General features: G+C 38.8%; 1 protein-coding gene across 1 annotated transcript in view; it reads left to right on the forward strand.

Moving 5' to 3' along the window:
* Window positions 1-23,516, forward strand: part of AKAP6 (A-kinase anchoring protein 6) — a 542,654-nt gene that overhangs the window by 108,874 nt on the left and 410,264 nt on the right. The window contains exon 4 of the mRNA XM_047736848.1: window positions 229-368. The gene's annotated coding sequence lies outside the window, so the exon portion shown is untranslated. The remainder of the gene's footprint in view (window positions 1-228; window positions 369-23,516) is intronic.

Here is a 23,516-nt window from a genome sequence, read left to right on the forward strand (position 1 = left end):
GCTGTGGAGTCTCATCTCCTCCATTTTCCCAGATGGGTGAAGCTTGTACCTGCTCATCTACAGCTCACTGGTGTCCTAACCAACCTTTGGTTTTAATCCTCTGGACCTTAGTGTCTTTGTGTATGTGAAAACAGGATTAGTAATACATACCTCACAAGGCTGGAGGTCACTCAGCAGGTCCTCAACAAACATTTATTTCCTTTCCTCTGCTTTTTTTTGCCGTTCCAGTTGCCTCACTTTCCTCTCTGCTGATATCAACACTCTTGAAACTTCTCGCCAACTAAGTCATTGGCTGGGAATTTGCCTCTGCAATTCTGCTTGGAATCTACCCTTGTGTCTGAGAGTGGGAGGCTCAGGGAGGCTTTGAGGTGAGGACAGCTTTGTACCAGCTGCAGAGTCAGACATCAAGACTCAGGTCCTAGTTCCATTGTGTCCTTGCTCTGAGAACTTTGGACAGGTTGCATTTTCCCTTGGTGGCCTAGTTTCCTCATCGGTAATTTGGGGATAATAATTATTTTGACTTCCAGGATTGTAGGAAGAATTCAATGAATTACTTCATGAAAAGTGGTTAGTGTAACATCTAGTACATTGTTAGTGCTCAGTAAGTGTTATAGATACCCCAATTTAGAAAATTTGCCGACCAATGGCATGATGTGCTCAGTGTCCAGTTTCATCATCTCATGTCAGAAGGAAAGTATGGCAGGATTCAAGTGCTGGTTTCAGAGGAGTGTCCAGAGCAGACCCTCGAGAGACGCTGGAGTTCACTGCCTGTAATGGAGGGGGAGGGTGGAGGGGTACACTGGCTTTGCTTTGCATGGGAGGGGGGTGACCCCAACAGGGAAGGATGCAGTGACTTGGGTGTGGCTCCCTGGGAAGGGAGTGGTGGGGGCAACCAGGATGAGGAGTCCACAGGCTGCTGCTGCCATCACCTGAATGCTCTTGGTATCTGTCCTGGCCTCACCCTCTTGCCACCAGCTCAGAAATCACCTCATGGCCCAGAGCCCTGCAGCCCCTGCTTAAAGAAATACTGCCTTAGAAAGATCATGTGCCATTCTGAGATAGAATTTTGAGATTCTACACAGGAGAGTGGGTTTTTACTTTTTTTTTTTTTTTTCTCAGTGAAGAGTAGAGAGAGAAGCTGAAGAGAAAACTACTTACAAGCATCAGCAAAATATTTAGGTGTGCAGAAAAAAGATCGTCCTAAACCAACTTTAAAAGGATAGCTATTCTTAAAGTCTTTATCAAAAATATCATTATTGAGGATTCTGGCCACAGGATTGGAATGCTTTTTAATAGGAAACCAGAGTTTATGTGTCTGAGTGTGTCAGTGTACATCACGGTACTACATCATTTCTTATTCTAGTCTGAAAAAATGAATGAAATATCTTCTAAGGGCTTGTATCATTTTCTAGAATAACCATAGTTTCTGAAACCTGTCATTTATCACATATTCTGAGGAAGTGACAGACTATCTGAATTTGGCAAGTCCCGGAAAATCCAGTATGCCTGCCTGGTGACAGCAGAGTGGAGTTACGTCATGTGTAATTTAACGTATGTAAATTCAACCCGAAACATTTGGAAAGAAATTTAAATATTGTGACTCATTCTACATTCCAATTCACTCAGTAAGCCTCAGCCTGCTTGAAGAGCTCTCTTGAGATGGGAGACATGCTTTTCTTTTCCTCAGTTGATCTCAGCTCCCTCATTGCCCCCAGGGTGGAGTATCTCCCTGAGCTAAGGGCGATTCTGGGTTTAACCACCACTCCTGAATGCAAGTCAACTTTTCATCCCTTTTTAACCCAAGAAAAAGTTAACTCTTCCAACTGTGGAGAAAAGCAGTGTTATTGTGTGGCCAAGTACTGTTCCCTATGTTGTGTCTTCCTAGTGGATTTTCAAGAATGGTGTACAAAATGAGTATCTTTTGCCTTATGTGCTACGTTGAGAATTTGAGCCCTGCTGAAATGCAGCTCCTTGCCCCCGACCAGTTGCCTGTCTCATTTGCCATTCCACACTTCCTCCCCCACCTCTTGTTTTCTTACTTTACCATTGTGCATATAAGTGACCAGCAGTAGGTTCTAGAAGGGCTAGTTCCTGACCAGCAAGCAGCCACCAGTACTGTGTTCAGTGCTGGAATTAGGAGCATCTGAGGCACAGCAGGAACCCTGCAAACTCGAGGCTTAGGTTTGGAGAAATGCTACCAAGGAGCAAAATCCCTTAATTTGTGACACCAGACTCTAGCTCAAGAGGAATCTAGTTATTGTGTTCGTTCTTGCTAGAATAAAGAGAGGAGGATTTTCTTTCTAGACTATGTTAATTCTCACAGTAGCACAGCAATAGATAGAATCTCTCCATGTAGATTCTGTGTCTTGCATTGCCCTCATCTGCAGAGTATTTAGGATATTTTTAAGACCACCAGACAAATGCTCATGGCGGGGTGGGAAGGAAAACTGAGAAGCTCTAAGGTTGTCACCTCATGTTTTGTTATTGTTGCTTAGTGATATGGGGAGGAGAGAAGCAAGGGGTAGCTGATTATGGCTACCTACAAGAAGTCAAAGAATCATAGAATTTTCGTAATGGAGGGAATTCCACTGCTGGAATTTTAGAGGGGTGAAATGATTTGTTTGAGGTCAAAATATGTGGCAGAACTAGGAGCAGAACCTCTGTTTCCTGGCCCCCGGCTGGTGTTCCTTATGCTGTTACAATATCTCTGATGAAATGGCTTGATAGGAACGGGTTTAACCTGTTTTGTGGTTGTATAGCCCCACCCTTTAATGAGCTCCCTGAAAAGGGGAGAACAAAGTTCACATTATTCTTACTTGTTTGGGTTTTAGGGTGCATGATTGTCACTGGCAAAGTGCTACATGTGCCTAAAACTCTGAAAACTTTGCTTCTATATGCAGGGGTTGGGGATGGATGAGAATGGGTAGGTTAGGATGGGTGAAGGGGTATGGTTTATGCTAATAATGAAAGTCACGATTGCAAAAATGGATTCCACTTACAGTAATGGATGGTTATGGAATTAATGGGGGTTTTATGAATATTTCATGCTTTGATTTATTTGGCATTAGACAAGGAGTAAGTTTGAAATGAGAAATAGCTTTGGATTACTTTCTTGGAACTTCACTTGTCATGGGTCTCCCTAGGATTTCATCTTTGATAAGAAATCCCCTGTATCCTCCTGATACCCTGGAAAGAAGGTGGGGCCTAAGAAGCTGCAAGGCAAAAGCAGCTATTATGCAGATCGAAGACGTTTATTTAAATGTTCACTCAATTCAAGCTTCAAAGTCCAGGAGTTCAGGTCATATGATCATAGAAGGAAAGGAATTCTTCTTGACCTTTATCTTTTGATGGCATAGTTTGAATGGAACTTCTGTTTCACTAAGATGATTATTATTCGTTTACCTGCTTCTAGTGGCCTCTGTCTTGTTAAATGTTGCATTTGCTGCAGTACGGTACATGCCACACCCAGCAGAGAGTAAACCTTGCTTAGTATCAGTGTATAAAGGGTTGCTTCTTTGTGCTATGGGTCTAGGATCTACAGTTGTTCTCTGGGACCAATTCTACCCAGACATCTTTCCTCAATGATTCATGAGGAAAGGCTCTTTACTGAGAACTTTGTGAAAGCAGCTAAGGGGTCAAGTGCAAAGGACTTCAGATTGCTAAGTGTTAATTTAAAGGAAAATGATAAATAACATGAGACGTTCTCACGTTCGATTTCCACTGCCTCCTGATTAGGAAGTTGGCACAACTCCTTGACGCAAGTATCTCTGCTCTTGTCTTACTCGGAGCTTTCTCTCTGATGTCTTGTTCTTGGGTCTATAGCTTTTCTTTCTCTGCATTGGAGAATTTATTTCTATATGTGTGCATATATATATATATATATATATATATATGCATATATACACATACACATATATACTTTAGGTATTTCTGTTCCTTCAGGTTTCTGCACAAATACATGAAAAGTCTTGCTTATTAAGAGGTTTACTTTCTTCCAAAGCATGTTCTTTGGAACCAGTTTCTCTCTGACCTTTGAGCAGTTGAGACAGCAATTGTATGATCCACCTGGCCTCTATTTGGGAAGAAAGCAACTTCTCAATGGATTCTGATCTAAAGCCTCCTCCTCTACAAAGAAGTCACTGACTCTGTATGACACCCCTGGGACCCCTGGGCTACAACCTGCAAGTGTCCACATGAGGATTGCTCTTAACTAAATTCTGAGTGAGCTAAATAAGCATAAATTAGTATTCATGTGTAAACAACTTTGTTATGAATCTTGTATACAAATCTATCTCAGCAAGTTTACTAGATTTCTGATTGTTGCCTGTGCTGCTTTATTCATGGTTCATATGGTCTGTGAGTGAGAAAAAAGAGACAGAGAGAGGGAGGAAGAGGTAGAAAGAAGGAAAAGCCTGGGGGGTGGGCAGAACGAGGGCAAGGGAATGGGAGTAGGAGAGATAGAGAGAATTTATCTGAAGGCTTCACCTTCTGCTGGATTATGTTAATTTCTGTTTTGAGAATTGGTCCCATTATTCAACAGTGTCCCTGAAAATGAAGATGATACACTTCATCTGCATTTTTAAAGACAAATATATATGCTAGACTTTCAGATATGCCACTGGAGGAATTGGGCTGTGTTCCAGAATGTCATTAAAGAGCAGAAAATATCTCCAGAATTCTAGCATGAGAGCTGGAAAAGATCTCCATTTAGCTTTTCATTTCCTGGAATCAGAAACTGAAGTACAGTGATGCTAATAAGTGACATTGCCGGAACTCACCAGCTGATCAGAGGCAATGAAGTGATGGGACACAGTTCTGCCTTATGTTTTGTGGGTTTTCTACTGAACCCTGGACATGTGTGCCTCCATCACATACGTCATCAAACTCACGATACTGGAGAGACTCCAGAGAAATGGGGTTGGCTGGAATTGAGTTTGAAGGTGAAGGCAGGAGAGGCTGACCTGTTCTGCAGTGGGAACTAGGTTGAGGTAAAGATTTTGAGGGAGGTGACTTCCTCAGGCAGCCCATGATGAGGCATGGTGAGGTCTTAGTCCTGGAAGACAATTCTGGTGAGAAGAGATACTGTCATTGGTAGAAAAAGACTTTAGTCTGGACTTTTGCTTGTGGTGACCAAAGGAATAAGTTATATGGCTGCTATCTTTCATATCTTGACTCATCTGGTTAAGAGAAAAGAGTGAGCAGGAGAGCACAAGGCATCTTGTTGAGTTGACAATGAACTGCAGAGAGAGACAATGTTTGCAGTGTCTGAGAGTTATCGTATTGACTCTCCAGTCTTACCTAGTTTTGGTCCTTTGCCTGTCAGCTGTATGCAGATAAGTAGATTTTTAGGGTAAGTATATTTGTAGGACAGCAGTTCCCATACAAAGACCTTAATAGGGATGTTATTGACTGACACTAACAGAAGTCTAATTTGCAAAGTAAAATTCACTCCTGTTTCAAACCTGAGAAAAACCCATTTAAATATTTGGGGAACGCATCTGTCTGTACATATTTATATGTGCATGCACACGTTTATTTTATACAAATGTGATCATACTATACATCTTATTTTGTAGTCTGCTTTAAGTTTTAAATCACTTTTACTGAATCCAAGAATCAAAGACGCAGGTGGCAACTTAATCATCCCTCCAACATAAGCTTTGTTTTTTAAAAAAATCAACTTTATTGAAGTATAATTTACATACATAAAATACATGTATTTTAAATGTACAGTTCAGTGAGTTTTGAAAAATACAAAGAACTCTTAACAATTCAGGAAAAAGAAAACCAATAACCCAATAAAAATGGGCAAAAGATTTAAGAAGACTCTATGAAAGAAGGTATTTCTCCATTTGGTTCCATCAGTTTTTGCTTCTTGTTTTTTGAAACTGTTAGGAGTTTGAAATTCTGTAGGATTGTTACATCCTTTTGAGGAACTGACTCCTTTATTATCATATGTCCCTTTTACTCTTTGGTGTTATTCCTTGTTCTGAAGTTCACTTTGTTTGATGTTGAAATATATGCTTTAGCTTTCTCATGGTATATCTTTTTCCATTCTTTTAATTTTAACCTATCTTTGTCTCTATATTTAAAGTGAATTTTTGTATACAGCAAGCAGTTGGGCCTTGGTTTTTAATCCCTGCTTTTTATTTTATTTATGTTTTTATTTTTTTAAGGTTTTATTTCAAAGTAATCTCTATACCCAATGTTTGGCTTGAATTTACAATCTAGAGATCAAGAGTCCTAGACTCTACTGACTGAGCCAGTCAGGTGCTCCCTAATCCCTGCCTTTTAATTAGAATATTTAGCCAAGGGGCGCCTGGGTGGCTCAGTGGGTTAAGCCGCTGCCTTCGGTTCAGGTCATGATCTCAGGGTCCTGGGATCGAGTCCCGCATTGGGCTCTCTGCTCGGCAGAGATCCTGCTTCCCTCTCTCTCTCTCTGCCTGCCTCTCTGCCTACTTGTGATCTCTCTCTGTCAAATACATAAATAAAATCTTTAAAAAAAAAAAAAAAAGAATATTTAGCCAATGTAATTATTTACAAAATGGATTTAAACTTACTACCTTCCGATTTGTTTTTATTTGTTCTATCTACTCTTTCTTCCTTTTCCCCTAATTTCCTCCCCTCCTTTGGGTAGAGTATTATTATTATTATTATTATTTTTATAAATTTTTAAAAAAAATTTATTTGACAGACAGAGATCACAAGTAGGCAGAGAGGCAGGCAGAGAGAGAGGAAGGAAAGCAGGATCCCTGCTGAGCAGAGAGCCCGATGCGGGCCGATCCCAGGACCCTGGGATCTGACCTGAGCCGAAAGCAGAGGCTTTAACCCACTGAGCCACCCAGGCGCCCCTGGGTAGAGTATTATTTTAGTAGTATTATTTAATAGTGAATATTTATTATTTTATATCCTCTATCTGCTTTATATTTGCTATACTGCTTTATTGCTTGGAAGTTTACCATATGTTTTAACTTATCACAGTTTGTCTTTAAATACTATACTACTTTGTATATAATACAAGAATCTAACAACCTTTAATTCCTACCCTTCTGGCCTTTGTGCTATTGCTGTTAGACATTTTATTTCTATTTATGTTGTAAATCCCACAATACATTGTTATTATTTTGCTTTAAACAGCTAATTATTGGGGCACCTGAGTGGCTCAGTCATTAAGTGTCTGCCTTTGGCTCAGGTCATGATCCCAGGATCCCAGGATTGAGCCCTGCATTGGGCTCCCTGCTCAGCGGGAAACCTGCTTCTTCCCCTTGCTTATGTTCCCTTTCTCGCTGTCTCTGTCTGTCAAATAAATAAAACACTTAAAAAAATATTTATTTATTTATTTATTTGAGAGAGAGAAGGAATACAAGCAGGCAGAGGGAGAGGGAGAAGCAGGCTTCCCGCTGAGCAGGGAGCTGGATGTGGGGCTCGATCCCAAGACCCTGGGATCATGACCTGAGCTGAAGGCAGGCACTTAACCAACTGAGCCACCCAGGTGCCCAATAAATAAAATCTTTAAAAAAGGAAAAAACAGTTAATTATCTTCTAAAAACATTTAAAAACATATTTTAAGTAATCTCTGCAGCCAGTGTGGGGCTTCAAGAGTCACATGCTCCACTGACTGAGCCAGTGAAGTGCTTCTTAACGTTTTTAAATGGTAGAATATCGTATGTGTATATGTGCATAACCACATATTTGCCATTTTTAATGCCCTTCATTTCTTTGTGTAGATATACATTTCTATTGTGTTACTTATATTTTGTCTAAAGAACATCCTTTAACATTTCTTTTTTTTTTTTTAAAGATTTTATTTATTTATTTGACAGACAGAGATCACAAGTAGGCAGAGAAGCAGGCAGAGAGAGAGAGGAGGAAGCAGGCTCCCTGCTGAGCAGAGACCCGATGCGGGGCTCGATCCCAGAGCCCTGGGATCACGACCCGAGCCGAAGGCAGAGGCTTTAACCGACTGAGCCACCCAGGCGCCCCATCCTTTAACATTTCTTAGGATAGAATGTTGCTTGTGATAAATTTTCTCAATTTTTGTCTGAAAAAGAATTTGTTTTTGAAAGATATTTTTACTGGTTGTAGAATTCTAGGTTGATAGTGTTTTCCTTTTATACCATAAAATATCATTTAGTAGTCTTCTGCCTTGCATCGTTTTTTAGAAGAAACCTACAATCATTTTTTATTTGTTCTTTGTTAAATAAAGTCTTTCCTCTGACTCCTTTTTTTTTTTTAAAGGTTTTATTCATTTGTCTGAGAGAATGAGAGAGCACAGGTGGTGGGGAGGGACAGAGGGAGTGGAAGAAGCAGACTCCCCAGTAAGCAGGAGCCTGTTGTGGGGCTCAATCTCAGGACCTGGAGATCATGACCTGAGCCAAAGGCAGATGCTTAACTGACTGAGCCACCCAGGTGCCCCTTTCTTCTGACTACTTTAAAGATTATTCTTTAACTTTTTTTTTTTTTTTTTTTTGCAACTTGATTGTGGTTTTCTTTGTGTTTATTCTGCTTAGAGGTATTGACTATCTGGGATTTGTAGGTGTGTATTTTCTATAAGAGATAGAAAATTTTCTGTTACTATTTTTGAGTAGATGCCAACCAGTGAATTTTACCTTGTATGTGCTACATTTTGTCATATTTCTTTAAAGATTTTCTAACTTTCTCTAGAAGAAGTTAGATGGTTTGCAAACCATTTTAACATTTTAGAGTTTTATTTGTAAGGTATAGTGCTGATCTGGAGCCGTCTACTGTTACTTTATGGGTACAGTTACTTCATGGGTAGTTTAGCTGTACTATTAGCTTATGACTCTTCTGGAGTCTCTATGAATGCCCTCCATATTGATCACAGTTTCTGTACTCTGCCTAGTGGGAGTTAGAATGATTTCCAATTCTGCATGAGCTTGGGGAATTGTTCAGCTTGCAACTCTCTTTGTTATTTCCTAACAAGTTGGCCGGCCTTGCAGGGCTTCATCCTGTGGATGCACAGATTATATTCAGCCAAAAACTCAAGGAGATTCCTCTTCATATTTCTGAAATCTTTCTTTTTCTAGCTTCCTCTTTTCTGTCCACTTAAGGTGCTATGTCCTCTCCAAACTCCAGTTTCTGTCCCCTCAACTCAGTGAGACCACCAGCTCTTTTTGGGTTCCCTCTGCCTTCAGTATGATCTGGAATATGCCTCCAGACAGAAATCTGGGCCTACTGTAGTGTTGATTTCATTTAACTTCCTTTTCCCAGGAATCATAGTCATGATGCTGTCTGTGGTCCAATGGCTAAAAAACCAGGGCTATGACCAGGTTTAGGAGAGGTACCAAAGGGACAAAATTTAAGAAGGCACTCACTCTCAGCCTCATGCAAGTGTATGATTGGCCTTTAAAGAGGAGTGCCTTCTTAAATTTCGCACCCTAAGCACCTGTCTGGCCTCACCTTAGTCCCAGCCCTGTTGAAAACAATTGTCATTTATTTTACCCAGTTTTCTTGTATTAATGTAGGAAGGTAATTGTGGATTTTGCTAATCCCTCATTGCCCAAAGTGCAAGTCTCTTGTCATCTGCGTATTAACTCAACAATATATCGTAGACATTATTCTACATCTGAGAATTTAGATATTCACCACCGTATAAAATGATTGCTTTGTATTTCATTGTGTAGAATGAATCTGAGGAATTATAGAAAATAAAACTTATTTCTTAAAAAGTGTCCTCATTCTCAGATGTGATATTAATGTATGGCTGAAAATGAAATATGTGGATGTAAATAAACAGACATTTCATTTAGAAATATGCTTTGTACTGAGTGTGTTAACTAAGAAGCAGTGCTTTTCTTGGCAGATGGTTTTTCAGTACACTTCTTGATTTGTTATCTGGATGTGTTTATTAATCTAGAATAGAGGCCTGGGAATAAAATTTGTCATTGTGACAGTGTTCAGCATTACATTCCAGAGTATGGGGTAACGTTAGTGATGAATCAAAACCAGAGTTTTGAGAGATTGACAAGATACATAAAAATTACTGTCTTTGGGATGTTATTCAGCTGTTTTTCTTTCTCATTTAAAATTTTTTTCAATAGAAATAAAGGGGAAATAAGAACATTAAAGTCTATCTAGTATTTAAAACAAATCTAAGTGGAGAATAGATTGACATATTGCTGTCCAATTTTTCAGTTTAACAACAAACTAGGTATCTAAAAAGCATAGTCTGTTTCTAACAATACTTTTTTTTAAAGTTTTTATTTATTTAAATAATCTCTACACTCAATGTGGAGCTCAAACTCATGACCCAGAGATCAAGAGTTGTACGTTCTTCTGACAGCCAGCTAGGTGCCCCAATAATACATATCACATGATCATATCACTAGATGCAGAAAAGTTTTGACAAAATGCAACACTGATTCATGATAAAGACTCTCAGCAAACCAGGAATAGAGGGGAACTTCCTCTATTTGATAAAGATCATCTACAAAAAAATCCTTATATCCACATCATGCTTAATCATGATGAACTAGAAACTTTCTCGCTAAGATCAGGAACAGACAAGGATGTTCCCTTCTCACCACTCCTTTTAAACATTGTGCTGGTAGTCCTGGGTAATGCAGTCATACAAGAAAAGGTTATGAGAGAGGCTGAATGGGAAGGAAGAAATAAAACTGTCTTTGTTTTTATGATATGATTATCTTCTGTCTATGTGGAAAATCCAAAATAGAGCCTTGAGGTTAATAGGCAATTATAGCAAGGTTGCAAAATACAGGGTTAGCATACAAATTCAGTTAATTTTCTATATACCAGCAAAGAATAATCTGAAATTAAGAATACAATACTATTTACATTAAGCATGCCCAAAATGAAATACATGTAAATCTAATAAAATGTGTACAAGATCTATATGAGAAAAAGTACAAAATTCTGATGAAAGAAACCAAAGAAGAGCTACATAAATGGAGAAGTATTCCATGTTCATGAGTAAGAAGACCCAATATTGTCAACATGCCAGTTCTTCCCAACTTCATCTGTAGATTAAATGCAGTCACAATCAAAATCCCAGTAAGTTATTTTGTGAATGTTCATAAGCTGAATCTTAAGTTTATGTGGAGAGGCTAAAGATCCAGAATCACTTAGACAATATTGAAGAAGAAGAACAAAAGAGGACTGACACTGAGGTATAGGTGGAAGAATAGACAAATAGATCAATGGAACAGAGAGTCCAGCAATAGACTTACACAAGTATATTCAGCTGATCTTTGGCAAAGGATTATTTTGCATGTGGCTATCCAGTCATTTCAGCATCATCTGTTGAAAGGCAATACAATGGAGCAAAGACATTCCTTTCAACAGATGATGCTGAAGTGACTGGATAGCCACATGCAAAAAAATGAATCTAGACACAGATCTTACACTCCTAACAAAAATAGCTCAAAATGGATTATAGACCTAAGTGTAAAATGCAAAACTATAAAACTCCTAGAGGATAACATAGGAGAAAACCTAGGTGACCTTGAGTATGTGATGATTTATTAGATACAACACTAGAGGCACAATTCATGAAAGAAAGTACTGATGAGCTTGATTTTATTAAAATTAAAAACTTCTGCTCTGCAAAAGACACCTTTAAGACAATGATACTGGGAGAAATATTTGCAAAGACATATCTGATAAAGGACTATTATCCAAGGTATACAAAGAACACTTAATACTCAACAATAAGAAAACAAACAACCTGATGAGAAAATGGACCAAAAAAATTAACAGATGCATCATGAAAGAAGATATACAGATGGCAAATAAACATATTAAAAGATGCCAAACATCATATGTAACTAGGGAATTGTAAACTACAACAACAATGAGATACTACTACTTACTTATTAGAATGACCAGACTCTAGGATACTGACAACATTGAATGCTGATGAGGTTGTAGAGCAATAGGAACTCTTATTTACTGCTGGTGGGAATACAAAATGTACAGCCACTTTGGCAGGCAATTTGGCAGTTTGTTACAAAACTGAACATACTCTTACCATATGATCCAGCAGTTGTACTCCTTAGTATTTACTCAAACAAATTGAAAACTTATGTCTACACAAAACCTGCACATGGATGTATATAGCAGCTTTTTTCATAAGTGCCCAAACTGGGAAGGACCCAAGATGGGTTTTGGTAGGTAAATGGAAAAACTATGATAACAACCAGCAGGGAAATATTTTTTCCATGCTAAAAAGAAAGGAGCCATCAAGCCATGAAAAGTTATAAGGATATTACTGAATAAAAGAAGTCAGTCTGAGATGGCTACATACTATATGATTCCAATTATATGGTATTCTGGAAAAGGCAAAACTATAGAGACAGTAAAAGAATCTCTGGTTGCCACAGGTTAGTGGGGAGGGAAGGATGCATAGGTGGAACATAGAGGATTTTAGTATTGTAAAACTATACTGTGTGATAAATGTCATTATACATTTGTCAAAGCCCATAGAGTATGTCACACCAAGAGTGAACCCTAATGGAAACTGTGGACTTTGGGTGATAATTATGTGATGATTCATTGATGATAATAAATGCACTACTGTGGTGTAAGATTTTGGTAGTGGGAGAGATTGGACATATGTGGGGGTAGGGAGTACATGGGAAATTTCTGTACTGTTAGCTCAGTTTTGCTCTGAACCTAAACTGCTCCAAAAAAAATCTATTTAAAAAAAATTCAGTGTATGGGTGCCTGGGTGGCTCAGTGGGTTAAGCCGCTGCCTTTGGCTCAGGTCATGATCTCAGGGTCCTGGGATCGAGGCCCGCATCGGGCTCTCTGCTCAGCAGGGAGCCTGCTTCCCTCTCTCTCTCTCTCTGCCTGCCTCTCCGTCTACTTGTGATCTCTCTCTGTCAAATAAATAAATAAAATCTTAAAAAAAAAAAAATTCAGTGTAACCCTAAATAAAAATCCTAAATATTTTCAGGCTAATTATAATAGTCTTTGTTTAGTTTCTCCAGAAAACAGAGCCCAGGATAAGAATTCAGGTGCTTTATTTGAAGGTTTAAACCCACGTAGTGAGGACTGAGAGTAAAAGGGAAATGAAGCAAGGAAAATGCCAAGTTATGTGATGCAAAGCATTATTGTACTGACTGGCACTTGACAGTGTAGAACTGGTAGGTGTCCACCAGCAGGCAGGTATCCTTAGAGACTCCTCCAGAAGAATTGCGAGAAAGACCTGATCCTTCAGGTATTTCATAGAATCTGAAAGTGAAGGAGCAACCCAGTCCAGTGGGACACTAAACAGAGAAAGAAAAAAGGAAGCAGTTAGGGGAATATCAAGATATGCAGATTTTGTGTACTGATATGTTAAGGAAGAAAGAATGAGGAGATTGTAGGAAGAAGTGACATCAAAAAGTGAAAAAGAGCAGTAGGCGACTATGTCAAGGTCCTGGACCCATGATGTTCTGGGATAAGGAGTTATACCTGAATCTAAATCCATGTTCTGTAATGCAGCTGTATGTGACCCTTGGAGAAGTTAGGTTACCTTTCTGAGCCATATTTTCCTCATCTCTGAAAATGAAGTGAAATATAATTTCATAGTGTAGTTTTGAAAAATAAATATATGAGCTTAATGAAATTGCTTGGCATTCAGTGAACATTGCTTCCCTCTGTTCCAGTTCTGTTCTTATTTATTTTCACAAATCTTATCACACCAGTTCTTCCTTAGCATTTGTTTCTAGGGAGATTGGGGCAATAGGGAGGGAAGACTCAATATTGTTCCCCAAGTGTATTGGGAAATGACCCAATAAATTTGAATTCCCCATAGCTTTTTCTATACGCAGGCTGGCTGAGTATAGAAATCTCTTAATTTTATCATTTCATAGAAAAAAAGACCAACATGCCTCCTCTTGATTTTTTTTTTTTAAGATTTTATTTATTTATTTGTCAGAATGAGAGCACAAGCAGGCAGAGTGGCAGGCAGAGGCAGAGAGAGAAGCAGGCTCTCTGCTGGACAAGGAGCCTGATGCAGGACTTGATCTCAGGACTCTGGGATTATCGCCTGAGCTGAAGGCAGTGGCTTAACCGACTGAGCCACCCAGGCGTCCCAGCATGCCTCCTCTTGAAAAGTGAGTTATTTTCAGATTACTTTCTGTAGGTCCAGTCTTATAATATCTAGCAAAAGGGTTTTTTGTTTGTTTGTTTTTTGGCTTGTTTGTTAACTTTTCTCTGGTTTTAAGGTTGTAAGTAACATAGCTAAATATGATTCAATGCTGGAACATTTGGTATTTTTTTGCCCTTGGAAAGTTTTATCTTTCCATATCTTTCCATAAAACTGCAGTTTTATCATTAGTGAAGATAGTTTTTTTAATAGTTAAGCCTGGGGATACCTGGGTACTCAGTCAGTTAAGCATCTTCCTTTGGCTTCGGTCATGATCTCAGGGTCCTGGGATTGAGCCCTATATCAGGCTCCTTGCTAAGCAGGGAGTCTACTTCTCCCTCTGCCTGCTGCTCCCCCCTGCTTGTGCTTTCTCTCTGACAAATAAATAAAATCTTTAAAGTAATAGTTTAGCATGATGTTTAGCATCATCAAAGACAGCTAACTTTCCTAGGCAGCCATTTCCAACTGCTATGTGGTCTTATTAATTCATAAAAGCTATTCTTGTTTATTCTTGATTTATATTTGAATTACAGTTTATTTCTTTTTTTCAGTGGTTAGATATTTGTGTTCCTTTTGTTTTTCCTTATTTGTTGTCCAGCAGTTTGATACTCATTTCATTCTCATGTCTTTTCATTTTGAAGGTGGAAAGCTTTTAGGGTGGCTCCGTGACACAATGGATAGCTCATTGGACTTCCAGAGACTGAAGATGGAAAGCTTTTATTTATTTAATTTAAAGCTTTATTTGTTTATTAGAGAGAGAGAGAGAAAGAAAGAGAGAGAGAGAGAGAGAGAGAGAAGCATGAGTGGGAGGAGGGACAGAAGGAGAAGGAGAGAGGAAGAAAATCTCAAGCAGATTCCCTGCTGAGCAGGGAGCCTGATGCCGGGGTCCATCTCACAGGTGCATCTCACAGAGACCATGACCTGAGCCAAAATCAAGAGTCAGATGCTTAACCAACTGAGCCACCCAGGAGCCCCAAGGAGATGGCAGTTCTTTTATTTACTTATTTATTTTTAAAGATATTTATTTATTTATTTGACAGACAGAGATAACAAGTAGGCAGAGAAACAGGCTGAGAGAGAGGAGGAAGCAGGCTCCCTGCTGAGCAGAGAGCCCGATGCGGGGCTCCATCCCAGGACTCTGGGATCATGACCTGAGCCAAAGGCAGAGGCTTTAACCCACTGAGCCACCCAGGCGCCCCTGGAGATGGCAAGCTTTTAAACAGGAAAATGGCATTATGGAGAATATCTGGAGTCTATATTCTCAATAGGAGCAGGTGAAATGGGTGAAAATTCGTTCTTGTGGGGTGAGAAAAAAATGTTGCTCTTTTAATATATAAAGCACAAATATACATATAGTACATGTAGTGTATATCTGTGGTGGTAAAATTTTGTGAGGTGTGATAACAAAAATATATCTAAAACAGCACTTGAGGAGCACCAATAAGTAAAAAAGGTTGAGAAACACTGGTTGAGGGCCAAGAAAGATAATTTCTAAAAGATAAAACTGATATGGACTGAGGGATTTGGAATAACTGCCTCTGTTAGCACTCTGTTATCTAAGTTAATGATCATCAGGCTGCAGAAAGTGCTGGCGGCATGGAAGTTAAATTGTCAATTATAGCCTTCCATTTGCTTTCTAGCAATTTTTTTTTGTTGTTGCTGTTTTTGTTTTCTTTGTAGTTTGTTAGCTCTTGGGCCTCTTTTTCACTGTTTTCTAGTGAAAAGAGTGATTATATTATGTATTGTCAAGATCAGAGTCAGGGTTGTTGGAGTAGAGTTAGGACTTTAGAATCATGTGTTATATTATAATCCACCACAAATAAGTGCTTTTTCTCCTTTTACCTTATTTCTCAGGTCTATACTTCATTAGTTAAAGACAACAACAAAAACCAACCCCTCCCCAAAATGAAAACAGAACCATTGGTTCAATAATAAAAATTTTCTTGTGACTCTAATAATTTCATTGGATAGGACTCTGTCCTTTTGAATTTCATGTAGCTTTCCTTTATAGTCTTTTCCTTAGTTCCATTTTACTCTATTCCTTTTTTTTTTTTAATGTTCAGTTAGACAGCACATAGTACGTCATCACTTTTTGATGTAGTGTTCAATGATTCATTAGTTGTGGATAACACCCATTGCTCATCACAACACATGTCCTCCTTATTTACTGTATTCCTTATCTTTCTAGCTACAGAGTGTCTTAACTCCATAGTTACTGGGATTCAGAAGGTGCTCAGTAAATACTCATTAATATTTAATTAATTTACTAGATAGTTTAACTGTAGCACAAAAGAGAGATACCAGAAATGGTAAAGTAATTTAAAATATATGTGGAGTATTTTTCTAGCTAAGATGCTGTCCTGTAGATGAGTGAGGAGTTGTTTGTGCAATCAAGGCAGAATCCTGCCAGGCTTAGGCGCATTACTTGTCTGTGAAACAGGTTTTTTTTGAAACATTGTTCTCTAGGAAGTATAGCTGAAATATTCCAGAATTTAAATAAGCTGTCATATCATTTCTCCTCCATCCTTCTGGAGAATATTTCATTCCCCAAACAAAAGACTTAAAAATAAATTATAATCTCTATGAACTGACATAGAATGATTTCCTTGGAATATTATTAAGTGAAAAAAGCTAAATGTAAATGATTTTCTATAGTATGGTACCTTTTGTGTATGAAAGACAGGCAAATAAGAAAAGATTCATTTGTGAGAAAAACAGGAAGGATAAACCAGAAACAAGTGAGATTGGTCATGTGGAAAAGGCAGGAGGGAAAAATGTGTGTGTGTTGGGGAGGGGACAGAATAGAAATGGAATAAAAGAGATGAAGGGGGAGCATCTTCTTTGAATATATATATTTTTGTATAGTTCTGACTTTTACAACCTGTTCATGCTTCACTTAATAAAAAAAAATCATCCGGGATGTGGAGAAAAACCAAACAGAATACAGTGGTAACAAATGAACCTAACTATTACACGTAAATAACTTAACGTGGGATGGTAAATGGGAGGGACAAGGAAAGAATTAACCTAAGTAACTTTGGGAAACAGTTTTTGACTATATATTATAAGGCCAGAAACCAAAAGAACTGTACACAAATAATGTTCTCTGGTTAATAGCTTATTTTTTTCACAAGGATGTGGGTTAGCAATTTTGAAATGATTTCATGTATATTCTAGAGCAAATAAACTCGTTGTAGATAATGAAAACGAAATCTCCTCCTGTCGGAGAAAGGGGATGCAAAAAGAGAGAGGGAATGACCCCTGTGATGAATTGGAATTGATGTATTAATATGAACACATGCTTTCTGTTTTTTTATTTTTTAAAGGTACATTTTTTATTTTAAGAGAGAAAGAAAGACAGAGCAGGGGATGGGGGTAGGGGCAAGGGCAGAAGGAGAGGGAAAGAGAATATCTCAAGCAGACTCCTTGCTGATTGTGGAGCCTGACATGGGGCTGGATCTCAAGACTCTGAGATCATGACCTGAGCAAAAATCAAGAGTTGGACACCTACCTGACTGAGCCACCACATGCCCTGTGAACACTTCGTTTTTAATATATACATGAAGACATATGAAAAATAGCTATAATTTGGTATGTATGGCTTAGTATATGTATATTTCCTAGTTCTGTCCACTGAGAGAGCCTAGAAGCAATAAAAACCCAGTGGCCATGAGTACTACCAGCCTGGACCTTGGTTTCTAAATACTTTTCTCAAAGAAAGGGAACTTCAGCTCCTCAGAGACATGGCTGATTCAAGGCTGAGGCAGAGAAAGTACAAGATGAGCCTAGAGCATCTTATTATGTCAGAAAATAAAGACATCTTCAAGAAATGATTGGGACATTCTAAGAGGGTATGGGAGCCAACTTGAAGGAGCTACCACTAGCCAAGCAGAAAATAATTTGAGCAACAAGTAATTAGTGATAGTAATGGATTATAATTTGTAGAATAAAATAAATATTCACGATTTCATAGTATTAAATTTAATAAATAAATGGGGAGAAGGGAAATCTTTTTTATAGTAGAATTCTAATTAATAAATATAGAAGAAATGATGGAAATAGAAAAACTATCATTTGTTAGATACTATAACAATCATTATAAGCAAGAATCATTAATGGATGTTAAAACCTACAGACGTATTTGCATAGTCTCGAAGTATCTCTCCATGAAATACTTACTAATTTCAATAGGAAAATACTAACTTTCCAATGGAGAAAGCTATCAGATACTCCTTAACCTAAGGATCAAAGTTAACATCATCAGTAATTGGACATATTAACATCATGTGTCTCCTCCTGGGATACAGTGAGAAAGGTACAATTTCACTTGTCATAAATACATAAACTGAATTTAATAATGAGCAAATACCAAACAAATGCAAATTGAGGGACATTCTACAAAATAACAGGCCAATAATCTTCAAAATTAGCATAGTCATAAAGGACAAAGAAAGACTTAAAAACTGTCTGTCCCAGATTGGTGGAGACCAAGGAGACATGACAAATCAATGCATTGTGTGATCCTGAACTGGATTCTAGACTGGACATTAGTGGGATAAATGGCAAAATTTGAATCAGGTTTATAGCTTAGTTAGTAGTATTGTATCAGTATTTTCTGGCTTTGGCAATTATACTGTGGTTGTATAAGAGGTTAACATTTGGGGAAGGTAGGTGAAGAGTGTACTGGTATTCCTTGTACTACTTTGAACCTCTTCTGTAAATCAAAGTGAAAAGTTAAAATTGTTTTGAAATTTAAATTGAAAAAACTAAAAAGAATTGTAGCAGGGAGGATTTAAGGACAGATATGGTTTCTAGTCCTCTTCTTGGCTATTATTATTTCTGGATATAAATGATAATGACAAAAAAAGAAGAAAGTGCTCTTTCTCTAAAGAAATAGATATATTCATAAACACTTGAGATTTGTCATGTATTTTAAGTTCTTTATTTCAACTGTAACTCGCAAAATTGAATATATGAGTAAATATATGGATGGGAGTGTGGAAATTAAGTGGGTGGGAAGGAAAGAACAATTTGTTAAAGAGAAAAGAAATCATGTAGAAAATATCTACCTTCAATTAGGTTCCCCAGGCTTCAATTACTGTATATTTAAAATCAATAATGACCATCAAGCACTCTCATCTACAGAGTCATGTTAAATGATTATATTAATACAGGTGCATGAATTTTGCTTTTTCAAGTATGAAATTGACAACTGGTAGTATAACATTCATTAAGATGATCTTTGAGCAGTAAATAAAATTGAAAGCCATTTGGTATTTCAAGAGGAATTTTTCTGATGCTCCTCCAAGGTCATTTTCCACTTTCAGCATAGTTGGCTGAGCATTCATCATGTGTTGAGTGTCACCCACAGGAGATATACTCTCTGCTTGCTTGAGGCAAATGTTTTAAAATTCCAAAGATTTAGGATTCCAAAGGAGTCTGGCAAGTATGTGTTATACCATTAGGGAGATAAAGGTCCCAAAACTGGGACCGCCGGCAGGGGAATAGAATATGACCTTTGGTCTTATACTTCTACAGGATGAGATGGAACATCAGAGTCAAAGTCTGGAAGAAGATAAAATAAAAAGTCTTGGAGCACAGCAAATGTGGGTCACAAGCATGTTGGCAAACAGAGCAAACAGCAATCAAGATCACCTACTCTTAGAGAAATTCATATTCACATCACACAATAGTTTTCTTTCCCTCTCTCTTCTCTGCATCTGAATGCAAAAGCACATACACAGACAAATAAGCAGATATTCCTGGACTTGGCTGCGCCATATTTATTTGTTACATGTGTCTTTTTTGGGGGGTGACCTTTGGTTATTTTCCTAGTCAACCGAAACACAGTCTTGTCTTTTTTTTTTTTTTTTTTAATTTGGATTCTATCATTTAGTTGGAGAAGTAGTTCCTAAATTGTAGACACAGTTTTATTTTTGTATTAAAGGTTCTGTATCTGCCATTCTTAGAAACTACAGGAAAAGGAGAAGGAAGATGCCCAGTTTCTAGAAAATTGTGAGGCAAAACAAATTTGCAAAAAATTAAGTGTCTGATAAATAGCATCATTCGCTACAGAGGAGATCCTGGTGCAAGTCATGGTCACCTTGGTTTCCTTTCCAGGGGCCTTGCTCACCACAAGTTAGGAGTTGACCTCAGAAATTAACAGCATTAACCTAGAGTTGTTTTCCTTACCTTTTCCCACTAGACAGAACAGATTCTATTCAATGTCCACATTCCCTCTGTAGATATATCAACTCCATGGGAAGCTCAGAGATGTGTCCTATCCCCAGCAGACTAGACATAACTCTATCCCCTTTCTCCTCCACCTCTGAAAGCACAGGCGACTGCAAATGATAGTAATAGGATTATAGTGATAACCTTGAACCTGCTTTCAATTATTAAGTAGTGAGTTATTTGCATAGTCTGGTACTTTATTATTAGTAGCAAGTTACTTTCAAGATATCTCAAAAACAGATAGATACAGCCCTTGAGCCCCCCACTGAAGTGGAACATTCTGTCCTGGAAGAGGTCTGCTGCTTTGTTGTACAAAGGAAATGCTCTGTTGTCAGTGCTGTGTTATCTGTGTTGACTTCTAAAAGTTGTCCAGAAGCTTACACTTTTCCCCTGTTTATCTTTCAAAACCTCCCGGGGTATCATCTCCATCCCTCATATCTCAGATGAAGTTCATTGCTTCATGTCCCTGGTACATTTATAATGTGGGCATACATTTGTTATTGTCCCCTGCACTGGTGTTGTGTTCATTTGTTCACCTGTCTGTCCATTTCACAGTGGGTTCTAGAAATGAGGACCCACTCTTATTTATCATTGTATCCCCTTTGCTTAATGCTATGCCTGGCTTAGAATTGTTGCTCTAACTGATGCCTGGAAAGCTCTGGAAATAGCTCCAGAATACATTATTTGTGAGTGAAATATGTCATTTAATATCTATATTGGGTATTCATAGCACTGGGGAAATGGCCAAAGAGCTCACTATTGAATAGATAATTATTATATTTTGGGGGCTGGAAGAAGAGCGAGAATGATTGGAGAAGAAACAAAAAGAAAATAGTTTTCTTTTTTTGCTTAATTCTTGAGTTTGCCTGTGAGATTTGATAGATTTTGCTCCAAACTAATTGCCATCCAATGCGAAGGGGTGGAGTTCCTGGTCTTGGCTTGCCAGCTTCATGATGTTTCACTTTGACTGCCATGTCAAGAACAAATGATTTTCCTTCCTAACAGTATGTTCTTGGAAATCAGTTGACTTGGAGTAGTCCACCTATCAATCATTTTTCCTTTCTCCTCCCTAGCTGAAACCTGATTTCCTTTTGGCATCCACCATCCCTCTACATGGGCAGGTGTCTAGGCAAGGGGTGGTTAGTAGGGAAGCTGGCTCCACCTCAGATGCAGGAATAGGCTTGATTGGTCAGTCCCATCCTTTGCCAGTAACTGGTTCAGGAATGACTTCATAGTAATTGGACCCTGATAAAAGAGGAAAGGTGTGCTAATGATTTCTGGGAAAGTTTCCCCTTACTCTTCGGTGAGAGTTTCCAGAAGTGAGCTCTGTCTCTTGCACTAGAGGCTTTTGTGGGCAGCTGTGAGATTGAACTGCTGCTGTCCTCTCATTGGCAGCCTGAAGGCAACACTCACCCTCAGAAGATGGCAGAATTAATAGCATTCTGGGGAAACCAAGCCAGGGCTGGTGGATTAGGTTAACTATGGACCCTGCCCTCATGCTACATTTCCAGTTACATGAGCCAGTAAATGTGCTCATTGTTTGAGCTAGTTGATAAATGTCTGTTGTGATTCCAGTGAAAGTGTCATAACTCGTTAAGACAACAAAACAAAACTTACCCCATATTGAATAGGTGGAAAGTGGAAACAGTGCAAGACAGTTTGGAAGGTAGGAGAGTCTTTAAAAAGTAGTTCCCTTAGACCAGGGCTTCTCAATCTTGAGCACACATTAGAATTGCCTGAAAAAATTGTTAAAACAGAAACTGTGGAGACTTAGTCCCAGAGCTTCTGATTCCAAAGCTCTGGGTGGAATCTGAGAATTTGCATGTTTAATAAGTTTCCCAGTGGTGCTGATGCTGCTGGCCTTCTCACACTCTGAGAACCACTACTTCAGACTTCCAAATTTTTGCTTTTTCTGCCAGGATAGTCAAGGGAGGTAGGCAAGTCCATGGTGCCAAGAAAGGTGATGTATCTGTTCCTGGGGGACACACAGGAAACAGGTTGGGCAGGTAAACCCACTTAATGGGATGGGTTCTTAAAACATGATTTTCTTCTTAAACAAACTGTGTACTTCATGAAGGGGGCATCTATGCCACAAATATCTTTGTTTCCCATAGGATTTAACACAGATTTAAGCACACTGTAGGCACTCTGTAACACTTGATTAACTTACCAGAAAGAACGTGCTACCTGCCAGCCTCCTTTGGTTGAGTGTTTTAAGGCAAGTGTAGGTATGGTATATACGGGGAAGCCAAGGAAGCTAACCCAGGGTGGTGATCTTGTAAATAAAACTCCTCTGGTTTCCCTTAGCTGCTAAGAAACTCCAGCAACATGTTCTTTTCTTTTTTTTTTTTTTTTTAAGACTCTATTCATTTGACAGAGAGAGTGAGACAGACAGTAAGAGAGGGAACACGAGGGGGAATGGGAGAGGGAGAAGCAGGCTTCCCACTGAGCACGGAGCCCGATGTAGGATTCAATCCCTGGACCCTGGGGTCATGACCCAAGCTGAAGGCAGACACTTAATAACTGAACCAGCCAGGTGCCCTCCAGCCACTTGCTCTTTATGGAAATGGCAGCACAGAGGGGTTTGCTTTGAAGCTTCATGCTTGTGCACAGGAAAACTATAATCACCTAACACCTTCTACTTTTCATATTAGCCGCAAAATAAATCTCTGACAGTACTGTGCTGCTTTGGCAGTGTTGCTTTTCCTTCAAGTATTTATTCCCGCTGTAGATCCATCAACTCCAGGTTTATAGTAAAGGAGACCTATGTGTTACAGACAGATAATAAACTCTTACTTTCTAAGAGAAGAGAATTTTTCTACCCTTTAGGTAGCTTGCATTCAGGTAACTGTTTCTTAAGTAAAGAACATAACTGATGTTGATGCAAGGGCTGGGAGTGCTTCCACATGGTGGTCCCAAGTGCAGTGAGGCTCTCCCCCTGGAATGTGATGGAAGGAGATCGGCAGTCAGCAGGCAGGAGGCCTTCTCCTTGGCAGGGAGTCGCTACTTCTCCAGGCCTTTGTTCAAACCAGGTGTGTGTTCACCCTGGGGCAGGCATGGTCAGGCCAGGGCTTCTTGGCTTAGATAATCCTTTGTGTTTCTTTTGGTGTCAGGTTTTGCCAACTGATTCACACAGGCTGGAAATGTGGAGGGGAACCTGAAGGGGTAGCCA

Source organism: Lutra lutra, chromosome 7, assembly GCF_902655055.1.
Source record: "Lutra lutra chromosome 7, mLutLut1.2, whole genome shotgun sequence".
In the NCBI taxonomy this organism is placed as follows: domain Eukaryota; kingdom Metazoa; phylum Chordata; class Mammalia; order Carnivora; family Mustelidae; genus Lutra; species Lutra lutra.